The sequence below is a fragment of the Neolamprologus brichardi genome, chromosome 18 (assembly GCF_056152115.1).
Source record: "Neolamprologus brichardi isolate AB-2024 chromosome 18, ASM5615211v1, whole genome shotgun sequence".
Lineage (NCBI taxonomy): Eukaryota > Metazoa > Chordata > Actinopteri > Cichliformes > Cichlidae > Neolamprologus > Neolamprologus brichardi.
Window position 1 is genome coordinate 10,702,727 of NC_142121.1, and position 15,976 is coordinate 10,718,702.

General features: G+C 41.1%; 1 long non-coding RNA gene across 1 annotated transcript; it reads right to left on the reverse strand.

Moving 5' to 3' along the window:
• Window positions 1-375: 375 nt before the first annotated feature.
• LOC102796231 (uncharacterized) lies at window positions 376-4,471 on the reverse strand. Its single transcript, XR_015716816.1, has 5 exons — window positions 4,342-4,471; window positions 2,309-2,412; window positions 1,880-2,026; window positions 837-1,003; window positions 376-563 (listed from the first exon to the last, which is right to left on the reverse strand). It is a non-coding gene; the product is annotated as an uncharacterized LOC102796231 (long non-coding RNA).
• Window positions 4,472-15,976: the final 11,505 nt, after the last annotated feature.

A 15,976-nucleotide genomic window follows, 5' to 3' on the forward strand; every position in this document is an offset into this window, starting at 1 on the left:
GTAAAACCTGTGTCATCAGTAATGACTCCAAACCAATTCTTGACTCTAACTGTAATTTTAGTTTTTATGAAACTGTTCTCCCAAATCTCAGCAACCAGGGAACAAAGAAAATAATCATTCTATCTGACAAACATCAGCAGTTATTCACATTTTTCTCCATTCTTCTCCCAGATGTGGAGTGTCTATAGTTATCCAGCAGCAGCCCTCCTCTTCTGGGTGGAGACTGGTTGCTCCTCTCTGGCCGGCCACCTGTTGGCAATTATTCCAGCAGCATATAAGACCTGCATGCTCAATTAATCATTGTCTGAGCATCTGCTAACCCATGTTAGCCGTATCACTCAGTCTAGATCTTGTGTGAAAATGTACCTGTTTTTTCCTGTCTTCATAGTCGGCTCCTGGAGTGGGGTTCTTGCCTCAGTCATCCCCGCTTCCCTGGACCTTGGTCACCTGCTGCTGGTAAACCATTGCCAATTCTTTTGTCACTCACCTGCTTGCCTCCCTACGCCTCTGCCTCGTGCTCACCTGAACCTCGGCTCCACCCGTCCCCTCTTGCTTCCCTCCACCTGTAACCAAATAAGGTGACTCAGTTTGACTTTGGGAACGCTGATTCACCGCTGGACCGCTCTGACTGTGCTCTCCTCTCATTTCAGTGGTCATAGATTCCCCCCGGCCCAGCTGCCACCTCCCCACAGTCACAGCTGTACCACTGTATTCTAGAGCTGCCTAGTTTTCAGTTAAATGCCTTAGCTTTGCTAGCACGCCAACTAATATAGTGTCATAGTTTAAATTTGGATTTTGTGTTTACTATGTGGGAAAAGAAACTTTTGTTCACTTACTGCCTCTCTTCCGGTTTGGATCCTGCGCTTGTGTCCATCTCATTTTCCTTGGGCCACTGGGCAATGACATGGAGTTATGGTAGGATACAGATCCAGAGTTACCATCTATCATGAAGTATCATCAAGTAAAATTGTTTGCTATGGTTGAATAGTAGACCGCAGTGTTTCTGTCAAAACATAACCACAATAGAAGGACTTAAGCCTTGTTAGCTGGCAAATACTAACACTGTGTCTAATATATTTATGGAGTTTAATGTAAATGAGCGCTACATGTGTCATGTTATAATTCAGTTTTCCAGAATCTGACTCTTCACTTACTTTAGCTTCATCAGCTAGCCCACCCCGACCTAGATCTCTGCGAAAGTGTTTTTAGCTGTAGTGAACCAAAGCTAAAGGGTCAGTCAGTTCCTGTTACTTCATGCTGTAGCGATGCACAAACTGCAGCTTCAGCTTATAATCAGCCTTAAACAGCTCGAAGTCTGTGTTTGCATACTTGTTCTGCACCTTATAAAGTGTTACTCTTGACCAAAGAACTGGCTCATTGTCATGTTAATATCTGTCTAGTCCACCCTAATCACGACATTCTGCACTGGCAGTATGCTTGCCGAGAAAACACCGTGCTGAATTGATGAGGATTACTTCAAGCTGCACGGATTCATTTGTGCCCACAGCTGCTGGAGTAAACACGGAGATCATGAGACTGGAAAGCAGTGATTACATTTTCTCTTGAAATGTAATGTGGGCTTCAAAAGTCAAGACATGAAGCAGACTAGAGATGTCAAGACTAGGCCAAAAAAAACCCCCAACCAAACAAAACAAACTATTCCAGTTTGTAACAATCCTTTAAGGTTTTAGCATCATCACTTCCTCCTTGAATCCTGAATGCGTCAGACCTGGAAAGAACTTTTTTATAACCATTTTGGCCAGAGAGTGAAATAATTAGATCAGCTCCCTGAATTACTGTGAAACAGTTAATTAAGGCTGAGTGGGAGTGGATTTGAGGTCTTGGCAAACATAAGATTAATATTCTTCTGTTTACTCACACACACACTGGATGACAGATTACCCATGAGCCTCTGGGGCCAGGCCAAGGCATGCAGGCAGAGTCGTGGGTGGTCAGTTAGTTGACACAGTAACAAGCTGCTAGCCAGCGGCCTTCTGGGAAGGCGGCATCCACGACAGCCTGCGGGCTGAATGAGAAACAAGCAATGTGAGCATTCAGACTCATGATTAATGGCTGCTGCTGGTTTTACAGCAATGAGGAATATGAAAGTAAATGATAGTGTGGGTGTTAGAACAGAAAAAAATAACAGCATGTATCGAGGCACAGAATCACTCGTTGATCCATACGTTTGGGTATCGGGCTGCAGAATAATGAGAAGGTCTCAGAAACTGAGCAGAAATGACCCAACAAGGAGAGAACTGAGTAGAGGTGAGCCTCCTGGGAAATCAATATAATGAAACCTTCTCACCTGAAAGCACAGACGGACCGGCCGCAGAGCGACTGCCTTTCATCAGGCCGTCTAGCTGACAGTGTGGACAAACACAGAGGCTTCTGACTGAGGATTTAAGCAGCCTGTAAGGACATAACGGTGGCTTTATACACTGTTTGATAGACTATAACTGCTCTGCTGCTTTAAGCCCTGTGTGGGAGATGGTCTTGTATGGTTCCCATTGAAATGCTAAGGAAAATGGGCATTAAAGGGCTTTTTAAGGAGGCTCTTTAAATGGCAACCTCATCCTCATGTTCGTTTAAAGATTTAAAATGACGGTTCTCATGTACTATATTGCCAAAATTATTCACTCATCCATTCAAATTACTGAATGAAGATGTTCCAATCACTTGAATGGGTGTATGAAAATCAAGCACCTAGGCATTCAAACATTTGTGAAAGAATGGGTAGTCTAAGGCAGCGGACCCCAACCTTTTTTGCAAAGCAAGGTGCATAAAGATAGTGTTGAAGAGTCCTTCACATTACACTAAACTTTTGGCAGTATAGTGCATGTGGTGTCTTCTTCACCTGAGTCTGGAACAAAGTGTAATTGGGTCAAATATTTGTAATTAAATCACACAAAAATAGTACATTCAGAGGAAATGAAACAGTTATAACAGAAACTGTATATAAAACATGAACGTAACCACCAAGAAGTAACATGTTGGTTTGATAATGGTTTTTACCAAAAAGTGGAGGGTAGAACCTGCGAACACCTGTGTACAAAAACTTGTCAACCATAATTTACAACATGGATATAATGTTGTGTTGAATATAACTCGAACCTAGCATTTGAGACTCTACATACTCTCATCAGCAAAATACTTGGTAAAGTAATAAATCAAGGGAGAAGTAAGACTTCTATATAATCTGAAGTCAGGGGAGCCAGTCCTTGCTAGCTATTACAAAAAACAGCAGGTTTAAGACACTTCCACATGCATGGGCTTCACTTTTTAGACTCAGTGGCTAGATCCATGGTAACTGTTGCCAGTCTGTTGTACAGTGTTTCCATATACCTGTGAAAAGTATATCCAGTAAAGAATCTGTATGCCATTTGCAGGTCAAACTGCAATTGTGGCATGTGATATCATAGATTAGCATGTTATCTCTGTTATTGCTGGCATCTCTCAGTTGATCATGAGTAACAAGCCATTTATAAGCTACTCAGTAGCAGCATATATTTAATTGAAAAGAGGTTTGTGGCAATGGAATATCCTTTTCTGCAGAAGCATTCGTTTAAAAATACAGTGGGGTGATCCAGAGCAGGCTTAAAATTTAATGGACATGTCGTGCAGAGGTCAAACTGGAACAATGTGTTACAATAAATATAATGAAATCATCCTGAGAGAACGAGGGCTGTCTGCAGCACATAAGCTGACGTCGTTACAGCTTGCCGGACCTTAAGAAGTAAATGAAGGAGCAGAGCTGGAAGGGCTCGGTCTGAGTCTGTGTCAGATTTAAGTGGCTTCTATAAACAAGCAGGCTGGTTCACATCTAATATACAGGTAATGAAAAGAGCTGCCATCTCCAGGAGTGGCCAGTGGGAATAAACAACCAAATGATGCTGAAATGAATATGGGTCAGATCTCATTATAGCTGCACATGTTTTCTTTCAGCCATGTGTGAATTTAATTCCTCTAATTAGAGGTGTGTACGTGCGGTGAAAGTAGAGTCTGGCTAGGTGTTAAATATGTGACACTTTTCATTTGGGCAGAGAAAGTTATTTGGTGTCAGGTGGCCGGTATTCCTGCTGAATGTGATTATAAAATAATGTACAGCCAGATTTCTGCCATCTGCTCTGGTGGCTTCACTGGTTTTTATAGATCAGAGGCGGCAGAGATTAAACCGCGGATGAAAAATACAGCTGTAGACAGGATGATGTGACTGCAGCCACGCTCTGCACGCATGTGTGTACAAGACAGCTTCCTGGTAAGGTGTTAGTAGTGGTGATATGCTCAGTAGGGTTGTGTGCAAATACAGTATGGGAACCATATTAACCATATAATGCTCACCTTTACATTGAAGACATAGTTCAAAGTCAACATCCTTGTTTTGCCTCAAATTGTGCACTTCCGCTTGCTACTTTGTTGCTGTCTTGTGTGTTCACACTAACACGCATGGCTACATGCATCTGGGAGAACTCAGCTGTTGGAGGAAATCTAAGATCAGGTACAGTGATGCATTGGAAATAAAAACAGACAGCACCAGAACACTACTGGACCCAAAGCTAAAACCACGGGAGAAGCTCACCAGTGATTTTCTGCCCACAGATTCTGTAATGAGTTTCTAACTAGTTAGCAGACTAACTTCTGCTAGCTATACTACATAAAACACTGCATACCATATTTGGGGAAAACCAGTATATGAGAACCCAGATGATGGCCTAACAGTAAAAAAGTTGAGTATGAAAAACTGTGGATGCTTAATGGTCTAATAATCAATATACTTTATGGCATATTGACTGAACAGAGGACAAGGTAGCCAACCAGTTTTCAGTTGGTAGGAGGAATGATGGTCTGCACAGATAGCAAAGCTTAAGCTGTCTACTGCTAGCATAGACAGTATAATAGATTATGCACACAGTGATGTCAATGTTTTTGCCATCTTCCTGTTTTGAAACAGTTTTCTTCAAAAGAAGTGAAACTACTGATTGAGCCTGTAAAGTCATTAGGGTCATTAGGGGTTTGCAGAGTGAAGGGGAAATTATGGTTTAGTGGTGGTTGGCACTCTTGCGGCAGTGGGGTCCATCTTCCTGAAGAGAGCATCTGTTGTCAGACTGGGGTTGTATATGTGGTACAATCAGCCTGTGGGTGTCTCTGACTTGTGCTGTTGTTGGTCTGTCAGCCAGCTGTGGAGAAGAACTATAACATACAGAGTGAAATGGAGTGTTAAAAACAGTGAAAACTGTCCACGTCCATTACTGTGTGTACTTTTCTTACTGTATTTTGTAAATCTTTGATAGTTGCTCCATTGTATAAGGATTTATAGATTTGCTAACAAGTAAAAGATTCCTGGTTTGATCCTACACGGAGTTACAGATTCCTTGTGGGTTGCATTAGGAGGGACATCTGGTGTGACAATCTGCCAAATATGCAGAGTTACCTGCTGTAGAAACTTCTTGTGAATAAAGGAGCAGCTGAAAGTAGCTTTTTGTTAATGTTTGAGTTTTTTTTGTGCCGCTCCCATTTCTGGTGAACCCAACTGTCGCTTCCCTGTTCTGGATCACTTAATAATAATATTAATAACAATAATAATAATAATAATAATAACAATAGATTGCATTCATATAACGCTTTTTGGGGCCCTCAAAGCGCTGTACAATTCCACTATTCATTCACTCTCACATTCACACTCTGGTGGAGGCAAGCTACAGTTGTAGCCACAGCTGCCCTGTGGCAGACTGACAGATGCGAGGCATATGGCAACAAACTGGCATTTCACTAGCTGGGCCTACGTCCTCATTTAGGTTTGACAGCATTTTTGAAGGTAAAGGTGAATGGCTTGGACATGAATTGAGCTGCGGTTTGGGGAAGGCCTCGAAGGGGACTGGCGGCAGCTCCCGGGCCTGGCAGCTCCCTACCTACTAAATAGAAGTGAAGAAGTTAAAGAATTGAAAAGGGGTGGGGGAGGGTGGGGCACGTAAATGAGAATGAACAGTTTGTAGCACTGGGGGAACCCATATAAATGAAAACCAGAAGGAGCATGTTTGTAGGCTTGGTCCTGCTCCTGAAATTTCGAAACTTAATCTCCATTGGACCAGCACACAGCGTCATTCACCTCAAGGAATGAGAAGTCTGGATTTTGGAGGACTGCAAAGAAACATGTTTTCAGTAGGTGCTCTGTAGGCATATACACATGCAAAGTGATGCAACCTTATCAACATTTATTAAACGTGAAGAAGCTGAGGGCTAATTCTACCGTGGACTTGTATGAACTTCGCCTCGCCCCCTAGTGCCTGTTAAAAAGAATGCACATATGAAGCACAAGTGTCTTGTCTTACCTTTTTCAGATTTTTTATACCGTCTATGCTAGCTCACAGCAGCAGTTCTTGGGCACACTGAAATTACAGTAGTTTGGTATTACCTCATGTTAATTTGCCATTATAACATATAAAACAGTGTTATATATGCAGTGTTGGGAAGGTTACTTTTAAAATGTATTCCATTACAGAATACAGAATACATGCCCTAAAATATATTCAGTAATGTATTCCGTTACGTTACTCAATGAGAGTAACGTATTCTGAATACTATGAATTACTTAACATATTATCATGCATTTTACAACTACGTGAATGTACTATTGCTGTGATTTATTACTATTACTGAATGTCCGCGGCTCCGAACCGTAGTAAAGGGACCTCTGGCTAATATGGTTCCTTGTTGGGCTCGTAGCTGAAAACTAGCTTTACTTTGTTGTCTGGGTCAACTCTGCTTGCGAGAGACAGAGAGAGGCGTTGAAAGGCTGCTCCAACGGAACTTATTGTTTCGGAGGAAAACACGAACAAAGCGTACAGTCGAGTCTTAATAGCTTACTACCACTGGGCTCGTCAGGCACTCTTCTTGGCTGCAGTGGTTATTATCATATTTACAAGCTTCCAGCTCCCGCTCTCGATAACAACTCGTACTTTTCGACTCTCCCTTTTCTCCCTCCCTCGCTCACAGACACATAACGTGTATGACAGTCCATTCTCCCTGCAGCACGGACTACACCGCCTATGATGCTACATTCTTTAGAGCTATACCGGTAGCATTCTGCCTATTAGCTTAGCACAACAACAACAAAAATGTCTCTCTCACCCAGGAAACACGCAGAGAGAGAGCGGCACCCTGTAACCATGGCAACCGCAACGCTGCCACCTGGAACAACAGAACGTAGCTGTCAAACAAAACCCAAACAGTCCTGACCCGCGACAATATGAAACAGGGAAGTACCGCCGTGTAATCCATTTATTTCAACAAAGTAACTGTATTCTAAATGCCACCTTTTTAAACGGCAACTGTAACGGAATACAGTTACTCATATTTTGTATTTTAAATACGTAACGGCGGCACATGTATTCCGTTACTCCCCAACACTGTATATATGTGGTATACATGCAAAAGGCCTGACAAGCTGTAAATGTTTGCAAAAGGTGTAAATCATGGTCAAAATGGTACAGCTGTCATTGCATGTTCAGTTTGAGGCAACACAGTTCTGTCAAACATGTATCACACCAGTAAGTACTGCACATTGTGTGCTCACAGAAGTACCCAAATTGAGACAGTGTGTGACTCAATACATAAAAGACACTTTCTAAATGTTTGCCAGTTCATAATAGAAAGGCATGGTGAGTAATTTTCAACATATACTGAAGAAATAATATTGTTCGCTGTATGAGCACACAGCAACAGAAGAAAAGTGTAGGAGGCATTTCTATTTTTCAGGTGCAATCAGCATCGCTAAAGTAACTCCAAGTGTGTCTTTTAAAAAGATGTGTTTGCTGCATGAAGCGTGAGAGGGGAGGAAACAGTGTTTACTGAGCAAAAATAAAAGGCAGTCATTATGTGAAAGGCAGCCAGATATAGAAAGAAGAAAGGATCTTTTTTTTTTCTTCTTCTTTTTTTTGTGTCCCGTTTGGCTCTTTAGCCATCAGAATTGTTGTCTTAAGGCCAAGAAAGATGCCAAGCGGATTTATTTTACCAAGTGAATCATCATGGCCTTGCCATATTGGTCCATTTGATTGACCTTTATTATAATTATGTATTTATTTTATTTTCAGTTGCTACAAACGGGACAGACATGACTGGGGGATAGGACAGGGAGAAAGAATGAAAGAAAGAGAGGGAGAGAAAGAAAAATAGAGGGGAGAAGAGACGGTGAGAAAGGGGGGAAGAAAGAAAGAAAAACAAACAAAACACCTGGATCACCTGTATGGAGAAAAAAAAAAACAGAAGAGAAAGCAAACAAAAAAAGAGCAACATAATAAATACAGCACCATCACAATAAACTAGCTAACAGTAGATAACAGTAGATACTAAATATTAAACGATATTGTGCAGCACGCAAGATAGACAGCGCACAATGTGCTTTGAGGCAGCAGCCAAGAAAGGTGTGTACACCTGTGTGGATCAGCATGCTTGTATTCCAAAGGTTTCTCCATGTAACGATCTGCTAGGGAGTGTGGGGAGCCATAGCCCCGTCCCCCAGGGCATGAAGCAGGTATGGAGGAGATCCAGGCCCCAGATATCCAGAGGCCCCAGAGTACGAGGACCCGAGGAGGACCACCAAAAAGGGGGGGAACCGTGCCACCCTCCTGGGAAGAGCTGAGTAGAGCCCCAAACGAGAGGTCATCCAGCAGCTACGGAGCAGAGGCCAGAGGGGGTTGCAGTGGCGTGCCCGCGGGCTCTGCCGGCGGCCAGCTGGCAGGTATCTAAGATACAGTGAAGGGGTTGCAAATTTCAGGTTGGCAAGACAAAAAGAGGACAAAAATATAAATCAAAGGAAGTCGGAGAAGTTTATAAATGTGAGCAGGGTAGTATTTATTGGAAAATAAGGCTGATGACAAATGAGATGTAGGCATGTGGTAAGGAGACCGACTAGGCGTTGAGGGCACGAAGAATAAAATTCCAGTCACATCTTAAATGTTCAGCGATTCTGGTTTCTATAAACTATAAAGAGTTCGACACATTAATTTGCACTGTTTACTGAAACTATTTGGAATGTGCTACCGTTTGACATAATGGTCAATGGATCATAGTGTATTTGTCCATTATTCACTTTGTATAACTAGAATTTAAACTGAATCATGAAAGCGGAATGACTTGTGAGGCATAAATATTTGGTAAAAAGTGGCTAAAACCAACATTCTATAGTTAAAGATGCAATGAAATGAATAAAGAAGTATCTGTTAGTGACAACGCTACAATGACTTATCATCTAAATCTGAGGCTCGTCTTGGCTTCACAGAGCTTTATCGTAAGTTGTAGCTCATTGTTTGGCTGTCCAGCCTCTAAATTTATAGTTCTGTTCCACTCTCACTGCTCTCCTATTGTCCTTGGCACGATAGGAACTACTCGCACAGATCAGGGAACCGATAATTGTCTGACGACTTGGCATCTAGGGTTATTGGCTAGTTTTTAGGGGCTTCCAGTATGAAACATTTTGGTAATTTTCACTGCATAAAGTCAAATGAATTTGTGCATTTCTGTGTCCATCCATTGAAAGAAAGGCACAGATGCCTCAAAAGCCCTCTCTACAGGACTTCTGTGCAGTTACTGAGAGATCCTACATCAATGTGGAGGAGCAGCTCATGAATGACTGATTCATCCTTTCTAGCTGTATCCATGATCTTATTGTTTCAGTTACCAACCAAAGTTTGTGGCCATAGGTGAAGAGTAAAGCAGTAAATCAACAGCTTCACTTTAAAATGGTAAATGGCCTGTATTTGTATAGCGCTTTTACTAGTCCCTAAGGACCCCAAAGCGCTTTACACAACCAGTCATCCACCCATTCACACACTGGTGATGGTAAGCTACATTGTAGCCACAGCCACCCTGGGGCGCACTGACAGAGGCAAGGCTGCCGGACACTGGCGCCACCGGGCCCTCTGACCACCACCAGTAGGCAACGGGTGAAGTGTCTTGCCCAAGGACACAACGACCAAGACTGTCCAAGCCAGGGCTCAAACCGGCAACCTTCCGATTACAAGGCGAATTCCCAACTCTTGAGCCACAATCGCCCCTATGGCGCCACAATGCTCAGCTTTGTCTTTACTACAACCTGTCCAGTCTGTTTCCAGCTCCACTCTTAATCCACTCAACCATTAAAAGCAATCAAATAATTAATACACATAAAGAACCTTTCATATATATAAACTTCTTGAAGAATCATCCTCAAAAGAAAGATGTTCTTTGAAGAGCCAGGCAGCCTTTAAATAACCAGCATTTTTCTTTCTACTATACACACACATGACATCCGGATCAAAACGTCTTGCTCTGAGTGGAGTTTTCAAGTCCTGTTTTGAATACAGGTAAATTTACAATACAATAAGTAACAAAAACCAAAATGCTCATGAGTGGATAGTCGATGGTTTTGCAATTGCTATTCAGCCAGTTTACCTCCAAATAGTATTAACCCATCCCATCTGAATCATCTGTGGGTGGGTATATATATATATATATACATATATATATATATACACACACACACCAACAGATGATTCAGATGGGATGGATTAATACTACTCGGACAACAAATGTGTGATGATGGCTGCATGCAACCACACAACTGAAATACTCGGGTAATATTCATGTTTACCTTTTTGTCTTATTTTTACATTGTGCTGTAAAGTTTCAAAGTTCATCAATTCTAAATTTTGAGTTGGTTTGTAATACACGACAGCTACAGCTATAGTCCAAATGATGGCATAGAATCTGTTTTGTATTGTTTGTTATGGTAATATGTATATATGGTATATTAATTATTTTCTGTTCTTTTTGACTTACCTGGCTGCCGCTCCAGTCCTTCCTTGTTTGGGTGAAAGAGGAGGCTGAGGGTGGAGCTGGTTTAAATGTAGAAGCCAATAAAATGGACTGATCCATCTATTGTGACCATGCAGGGGGAAATGGGGTTCTTCTTGAATTATGGTTAGCTCGTATCTCTGGGGATACAATGGTTAATTTGTTTGCTTTATAACTGGGGCTGTTTCTCATTTGGGAAGGTCAGTTTGTTGAGTTATGTTTTGTTAAGTGGCTTTTGAGTAGAAATGTATTAAGTTGACCTCCTTTTAACTTGGTTCTTAATATAGTTTGTTTTTGTAATTTTTAATTTTTGTAATAATTTTGTCCTTTTTGGGGTATAATAAAACCCTTTTTTTTTTAGATTTCACCTGGGTCTGTATGTTCTTGGCTGCTTGGTCCCTGATAAAATGGAAACCAGAGAGTTAAATCTTTTACTTGCCACTAGATTCTGTGTGCTCAAAAGCAGATCTCTATTTATGGAGATTACCCAGAGAGAAAAAAAACAAATCTGTCTGTTAACAACTTCACCAAAAGGGCATGATGTGACTGATGTGAATGCCGCTTTCTATAGCCTGACCTCAGTGCTGATGTTTCCACTGCTTCCAAGCTGCACATAGTGAGATTTCAAATTTCACGCATGATTAAACCAACTTAACTCTCTTCAACCTTAGACCATTAGATCATTTTTATATAAAGGAGTGATAGCAGGTGATGGTGACATAGCTCACTCTCCCTGAGCCTCAGATGTGTGCTGCATGTGGCCGGATTGGTTCGCCATCTGCATCATGATGCAGGCTTCCAGGAGTCCAGTCGAGCAGCAGGTGCGCCTTTAAACAGCTGCTTATGTTGCCTAATGGGCCACGCCAGCATCGGTGAAAATCTTCCCGATAAATAAAAGGAGCTGCCTGCTTTTTCAAAGTCACACTGCCGTCGAGCTTCAAGACAACCACAGAAACCCGGCAGGTATCTGCTTCTATCTGCTTCTAATGAGGATGGTCTGCTCTGTTTTGTTTTGCAAAACCCAAGGGGTGTGGATTTTGTTGCACCTCTGCAGAAGTTTCCTAGTCTTCTGTACTTTCTAGAAAGCCATCCCTGCATTTTTGATCTTGCAGCCGTTTTTCTGTTCATATCAAATTGTTTCTTGGAGCTGCGAAAGCCCCGTGGAGCGTTGAGCTGTGCCAATTCTTATCAAAGCCCCCAAGACTGGGTCTGAAAACAACAGTCAAATCACAGCAGGCCTGTTCAATGAGCAGACAAAGTGGTGGAGGTGGCTGTAACAGGCAGGTGTGTATTTAGAAGAACTGTGACTGAACATGAAAGCCCACAGCAAAGCCAGTTTGTTATTTCCTTACCAGGTGAGTCCCCACAGATCTCCTGCACCTTTCAAACAAAAACAATCCCAAACACATGATTGTGTGGTGCGGAGCAAAGACGGGCATAAACAACAATCAAATGACTTTTGTAGTAAAACCAGCAGGTATTATTAATTATTTAGCAATAAAAAGGAACCAGCACTGAGGAGAATCTCTCAGGATTACTCGCAGGGCTCTTACTGACTGAATGCAGCAGCCAAAGGAGACGCAGGACAACCTTCCCTTTAGGTGAATGCACTTTCTGTATTCATGGAAAAAGCTGACATTTTCTCGCAAATTCCCTAAGGGGGAATTCCGCTGATTTTACACATGAAGCTCAGCTGAGAAGTACAAATCAGTCAGAACAGGAATTTAATGTCTTCTGTGGAACTTGATACGGCAAGCAAAAACAATTACAAACCAGAGGTGTGCTGTGTTTGCTGCTTTCACACAGATCCAGAAAAATGCCACTTCAATTTGAGTGTATATCCCTGGTGCAAACCTTGTTGTCACATCAGATAAATGTCTAAAATTATCTGCTTCTGTTTTGTTAACCAGGTCCTTTGAATAAAATATTGACATAACCACCTGCTGGTTTGTTGAAACCTACAACATAATGGCCATAGTCCTCTGGATTCTTTGGAACCTGAACAAAATATCTGGATGAGAAAGTGAAAGAAAAGAAAGAAGTTAATGCCTGCAAGCTGTGTGAGCAAGGTGCAGCCATACTGTACACTGTGTGTGTGTGCGTGCAATGCAGATGTTAATTAGTGCTAAATTACCTACAGTTTGGTGCACAGTCAGCCATATTATAATTATAGCAACGACAAACATATTCAGGAGGGCCAGTTCAGTAAAGTAGTGGCGAAGCCTACCAGAGCTGCTAAAGCTGCCTGTGATCCCCAACAAAGCATACATTTATATTTATTCAGAAGCTTACATTTCAATAATTAACTTATGATGTTCTCTCAGCAGTTGTGATCAAGTGGGCAGTTTATTTATAAAAACTAAAACAGCTTTGTGTGTGTGTGAGCCTGTAAAAATGTTTCTGTTGTAAAGTGGGACATTTCAATGTTGAAGGCTATGGTGGAAAAATCTTGTGAATATTTATAGAGTCTGTGTGTGAGGGCAAAGGTTTATGTTGTGTCTTACCAAGTAAATCGCGTTAAATTACCTGAGTGAAATGAATTAAAGGCACAGTATTACAGTTTTGTGCTGCTGTGAACCAGCTGTGGAGGATTTACAGCTGTTATGATTCAGACTGACAGGAACATTTTTCCCAACTCAGCGATCATAATAAAATATATATAATGTTAAGACAGTTTTAAGAAGGCACAGTTAGTCAGTCTAAAGCAGGGGTGTCAGACATGAGGTCTGGGAGCCAGAATTTTTGTAAATTAACAAAACTTTCTGTTTCATAAATTTTTGCCATAATTTTCAGAATACTTTATTAATCCCTAAGGAAATAACTTTTTTTTACAATTTAAGTTGTGCTGACAGATTTCTTTCATTTGCTACAGCAGCATTTCTGTATCATGTAGGAAAACTGAGACGTCTAGTTGAAATTGCACTTCTTCTCCTCATATTAAGACATCTCAGGGAGTGAATGTGTTGTTAAACTTCTTTACACCGACAGAAAGGGGAATTTCACCAATCTGGCCCACTTAAGATCAAAGTATCTAACCCTTGATGCAAAATCAGGTTGACATCCTTGGTTTAAAGCTGTCTTGTTAGTCAAACTGGAGTAAAAAGTAAAGATGTTATTGCATCTGTTGTTTTGACTTTGACTGTTCAATTTAAAGTCTTCCTATTCTGAGTGACTTTATGGAAGTCACTGATGAGACCTGATAAAATTTGTAAACACATTACATATTCAGAAGTTGTTTGTTTATTCTTCAGAGATATGCAAATGAATCAAGATCGCTGTAATTGTAAAATATAAGCTAAATGGCTAAAGCTGTCCCTTTGTTCCTTCCTCATGGGTAAAGAAGCAAGTATCTTTTTTCAGCATCAACAATGTAGTACAGAGACATACATATAGCAAGGCCACAACGCTGCTTTTTATATATTTACCCCACCCCAAGAACATATTGGACACCAATCCAGAGGAGAAAAAAAAAATAAAATGAATAAAGTGAATTTAAATGAGGTACAAATTCACCATATTTGAAGATGTGCACTTAAAGGGGCACAAAAATTAATCCCAATCACACACAAAAAAAAGGATTTACGGCAGCTGTCAAGCATCTTTCAGGTGGGTATGGTTTGAATTTTCTCTAAATGTTTTAACAATGTATCCCAAAGAAGCAAAGAATCTCTCCTTTGACCCCTTGAGAGCGTACTTTGTCTTTTCCAACTGTATAAATTGTGTCACGTCATTAAACCACAAAGCCGCTTTGGGTGGCTTTTTTGACTTCCAATCCAACAATATCCTTCTGCGTGCAAGCAGTGTAGTGAAATCGATTATGTTTTTATGACTCTTCCTTAATGTTCTATGTCCACTATCTGTGACACCAAATATACCCATAGCTGCACTGGGTTGAAGCTCAACATTCAATGCTTCGGACAATGTTTTGAAAATTGTCGACCAGTAGGCTTTTAAAGTTGGACATGACCAAAACGTGTTAAATCTGCAGAGGGATTTCTACATCTTTCACAGCTTGCATCCATGTTTGGAAATATTTTGGCCAGTCTTGCCTTGGAGTAATGAATGTGGTGTAGAATCTTGAATTGTACGATGTTTAATTTGGCACAAAAAGTGCTGTTGTTTACTCTTAAAAGAGCACTCTCCCTTTAAAAGGAAAACTCTGTGTACTTGGAATATATCCAAGGGAATTTAAGCAATCGGAAAAAATAAATAAATTACTGGACTATGGACTACTTCAAGCCAGAAGAGCCATTGCGCTATGTTGGAAGAGTATGGATGCTCCCTCCATGGGACTCTGGAAGAAGGAAATTGCAGTCTCTCTAGGCCTGGAAAGACTAACATATATTGCCAAGGGCAAACAATGGGACTTTGTGAATATGTGGAAGCCATATATGGATATTTTAGGGAGTGGAGGTGAAGGACATTTATGAAAAAGAAGGAAAAGAAGAAGGGAAGGAAGGGAAAATCTTGTCTATCTTGTATTACTGTGAGAACTATGCTCATTTCTACATTTGAATGTGATGTAGGCAGGTTTGATGTATGGATGGATGTGTGAATGTGTTCAACATTTGTTTGTATTGTACTATAAAAAATTTCAATAAAAATATATGGGGAAAAAAAAAAAAAAAAAAAAAAAAGAGGACTCTCCCAGGTCTCCTCCTCTAAGTCCACCCCCAGGCTATACAATTACTAATTCTTGAAATAAGGCCTTTAGGCTTAAATGTCAGTTTCAACAGATCATCTACAGCCGTAAATGGAGTTATATTTGGAAAGTCAGGGTTATGATGCTGAAGGAAGTGGCGAACTTTAAAGTATCTAAATAAGCTGGACTGGGGGAGGTCAAATTTGTGTGACAAATCCTGAAAACTTGCCAAGACACCATCTATGTACATGTCAGAAAAGTCATGGAGGCCTCGTCTCTGCCAAAGAGCAAATTCAGAGTCTAATCTGGCGGGAAGGAAAAAGGTGATTATTGTGTATAGGGGTTAAATGGAGAAGATTTTCAAACCCAAAGTTCTTTTGAAATTGAGCCCATATTTTGAGGGTGTTAATAACTATAAGACTGGTGGTGTGCTGCCGTGAGGAAATTGGAAGGCTGGAGGTGACCAAGGCTCTGAGAGAGGTGGTGATGCAAGACGCCACTTCA